The following is a 4,516-nucleotide window of genomic DNA, read 5'->3' as shown; positions in this document are numbered from 1 at the left end:
AGTCAAATTGTGCAACTCAATGTAGAATGAATGCACATAAAAACAAAACAAAACCTACACTCCATCATGGATAATCCGGAGTGTCGGCGATTGGGAATTGAGACACGTTCCGTCACTCGGAGTACGAAACGTACCTCGTTTCCCGTGCCTGGGCTAATTCCTATCCCAAGCACAATGCAACATGCATGATATGCATGAAATGCAACTAAGATACAACCTAACATACACAATACTATGAAATGGCATACACGATGCACGAGGCAACATGTCATACACAATGCGCTAACATACCACCTAGCATGCACAATGCTATGAAATGAAATGGCATACACAATGCAATATGGGCTTACACCAACATGAGTAGACCTCAGCCACACTCACATAAGAGGCCATGAGATGAAAATGAGACAACTCGAGATGCGTACACACATGCACGCAAACCGAGGACCGACCCTACGGCACCAAATGCCACTCTAACAAGACATGGCAAGGCATGAAATATGATATGCAAACATGCAAATTTCAGCGCTAAAATATGACCCAAAACAGTCCCGAATCATGGAAACATGGCACCCGATGCATGGAATGTGACCCGAAATGCAAAACTAGGCATGCGCAATGGCCTATAGCTATACAAAACATGCACTATTTGATCATGAAATGTGAAGACAGATTCAAGGCAGCCCCAAAACAAGCATGTTTACAGTATCAAGCAAGGCCAAACAATGAACACAAATGGGGCTAAACTAGCATACGAAAATGGCCCTAAATATGAGATAAAGAAACAAGTCACAGCTGCTGATCCCAAATAAGAGAGGGCCCTTCAACAAAGTTGAAGAGGGACCCAAAACATGGCATTTTTCAGTTTATGATCAAATCCAAAACAGTGCACAAGCATGCTCAAAATACTATGCAAAACAAGGCCAAAAAGAGAGCTATAACACAAAGTACAAAAAGGATGCCTCAAACAGTAAAAGACCCTTAATTAAACATGAAGAGGGGTTCAAAATAAGGCCATTTATAGTTCAGACCAAAGCTCAAAAACAGAAGCATAAGAGGCTAACAAATAATGTAAAAATGGAGCCAAAAGAGAGATACAATGGAAAGTGGAAAATGGAAGCGTCAAACAGTGATGATCCCTTCAATAATGTTGAAGAAAAGCTCAAAATAAGCCACTTTACAGTTTATGACATGCCTCAAAACAATTTATACATAGGCCAAAAATACTACACAAGAAAATGGCATACAAGAGAGGCAATGAAGCAAGTGCAACAAGGAGGCCTCAAACAGTGAGAGGCCCTTAAACAAACATGAAAAATAGCTCAAAATAAGCCTAGCTCCAGTTAGGGTCGAATCCCAAAACAACAAGCAAGTATGGCTAATGTATTGAACAAAATAAAGCACAAAAAGGAGAATAGGGACTCACCCTTGAAGACCAATCTTTGACAGCTCCTTGGCTTGAGTTTGGTGGCTCCTTAGCTCTAAAAATAGCTCTGAAGCTGCTGGAATGGATGATGGTGATGTGGTGCTAGGTGGTGGTGTGGAAATGGTGAAGGGCTTGAGGGTTTGGAGCTTGGAAATATAGAGAGAGAAAGAGATACAAGGCAAGAGGCTTGGGGGGAATTTTTGTAACCCTAAATATGCAGCCGGAGGGCCTGCTATATAGGCAAAAGAGGGGGGAAAATGGAGGGAAATGAATCAAGTTTCCCCCCCAAAATGCAGCCCCCCGGATACAGAATCTAGGGGGAAAAGGAGGGTGTATCTGCACTGTACTTGATGTAAGGATTCTGGCCGGCCAGTTATTGAGACTATAGATAGCCGACCGGCCCTCCTCATGGCCAGCCGGCCAAGGGTCAAAAGGTTCAAGTAGATTAATGGCCGGCCACCATATATTGGTGGCCTCCCATGTGTGGTCAACACAATCATGTGGTCAAAAACTGGGGATAGTGAACCAGGAGAGAGAACAACCCACTTTTCAAAGGGGTTCAAAAAGTTCAAAAGCAATTATTGGCTGGCCACCAAATATTGGTGGCCTCCCAGATGTGTACATCACAAATATGGGGTTTAGGGTGCAAGAAAATGGCCCAAGGGTGGTCAACATTGGCTTTGAAGTGAGAAAGAACGGGCGAAGGAGGGTGATGAAGGGATAAAGTTGGCTTACAGAACAATTACTGGCCTCCCATCCTTCTGTGACCTTACTAGCAATGAAATGGAGGTCCCTGCCAAAAACAAACCAAAACCGATGCAAAAAGAAGGTTCGGGGGCCGAAACGCGCAGCCCAGGGCCCCGAAAACTGACTGTTAGGCACCGGGAGTGGTGTTCGAACACGAAGTCGGTTTCTCGGACCACAGTGTCCCTCAAAAGGGAGAAAATAAGATGTATGCCAAAAACCGGGGCAAACAGAGGTGGTTAAGCGGTCCCGAACCGAGGCACACGGCCAACGGCTCCGAAAAATCGGAAATCGGACTCCAAACGGGCAAAATGGCCATCGACCACGAAACGTAGCCTATGGCCACTGAGAGATGATCTACGAGACCTCTCCCTCCCTTCGGGAAGAGAAAACAAAGAAAATGGAGCCTAGTTCGCAAACCGAGGCAAAGCACAAAAGAGTCTGGAAGTCCGGAGGCAAGGCTCGCAGCTGAGACTCTGAAATTTCTGAACAAGCACAATATGCAATATCACCGAGCGCTCAACTGGTGACGTCTGAGTCTCAAGGTTGGTCAAAAATGGGGTGTCTACAGTTGCCCCTCTTTGACAGAACTCGAAAGTCATAAATGACGGGAGTGAATGTTAAAGCCTAGAGACGACCCATTTTTGACAAGGCCAAAGACTTAGACAAACATACAAAATAACACAGATGTGCCCGCAGGCAGGAAAAAAATGCAACTGCCAATGCAAGAAGCTGAACATAACTTATGATCATCCAAAGAAAGCTGTAGTGAAGCATACCATGCAACAGTTTTAAGCAAGTGAATACAAATCTAACTACATTTCATGCAGAAAGGATGTAAGAAAATTATGCAATTCTCACTGCATTTCACGCGGAGAAGGCTGAAAGCGACTACTGAGAATACCCGGAGTCTTACACACAACATCTCTCTGCGTATCACACATAGGAGAGGAAGAAGGTAAATCTCTCAGCGTATCACACGCAAAAGAGGAAAGGTAAACTTCTCAGCATAGCACACGCAAGAGAAGAAAGGCAAATTCCTCAGCGTATCACACGCAAGAGAAAACCTCTCAGCATATCACATGCAAGAGAGGGAAGGCAAATTTCTCAGCGTATCATACGCAAGAGAAAACCTCTCAGCATATCACATGCAAGAGAAAAAAAAGAAATTTCTCAGCATATCACAAGCAAGAGAAAACCTCTCAGCATATCACATGCAAGAGAGAAAAGGGAAATTTCTCAGCGTATCACACGCAAGAGAAAACCTCTCAGCATATCACATGCAAGAGAGAAAAGGGAAATTTCTCAGCGTATCACACGTAAGAGAAAACCTCTCAGCATATCACATGAAAGAGAGAAAAGGGAAATTTCTCAGCGTATCACACGCAAGAGAAAACCTCTCAGCATATCACATGCGAGAGAGAAAAGGTAAATTTCTCAGCGTATCACACGCAAGAGAAAACCTCTCAGCATATCACATGCAAGAGGGAAAAGGTAAATTTCTCAACGTATCACACGCAAGAGAAAACCTCTCAGCATATCACATGCAAGAGAGAAAAGGGAAATTTCTCAGCATATCACACGCAAGAGAAAACCTCTCAGCATATCACATGCAAGCGAGAAAAGGAAAATTTCTCAGCGTATCACACGCAAGAGAAAAACCTCTCAGCATATCACATGCAAGAGAGAAAAGGGAAATTTCTCAGCGTATCACACGCAAGAGAAAACCTCTCAGCATATCACATGCAAGAGAGAAAAGGGAAATTTCTCAGCGTATCACACGCAAGAGAAACCTCTCAGTATATCACATGCAAGGGAGAAAAGGGAAATTTCTCAGCGTATCACACGCAAGAGAAACCTCTCAGTATATCACATGCAAGAGAGAAAAGGGAAATTTCTCAGCGTATCACACGCAAGAGAAAACCTCTCAGCATATCACATGCAAGAAAGAAAAGGGAAATTTCTCAGCGTATCACACGCTAGAGAAAACCTCTCAGCATATCACATGCAAGAGAGAAAAGGGAAATGAATGAACATCGGAACTCGTCCGAATGTTGAGGTGAACACACAGCACACACTAGTTGAGAGTAGAACACGCAGCCCAAACTGTTGAATTTCTGAACACGCAGCCCATTTTTTGAGGTGAACACACATCACACACTAGTTGAAAGTCGAACACGCAGCCCAAACTTTTGAATTTCTGAACAGGCAGCCCATTTTTTGATTGTGAACACGCGGCGCACACTTTGTTGAAAGTCGAAAACGCAACCCATTTTTTGATTGTGAACACGCGGCGCACACTTTGTTGAAAGTTGAACACGCGGCTCAAACTTTTGAATTTCTGAA

Source organism: Camellia sinensis, chromosome 13 (genome assembly GCF_055761805.1).
Source record: "Camellia sinensis isolate YWXY chromosome 13, ASM5576180v1, whole genome shotgun sequence".
Lineage (NCBI taxonomy): Eukaryota > Viridiplantae > Streptophyta > Magnoliopsida > Ericales > Theaceae > Camellia > Camellia sinensis.
The sequence above is the reverse complement of the archived record's forward strand: the minus strand, read 5'-3'. Positions refer to the sequence as shown.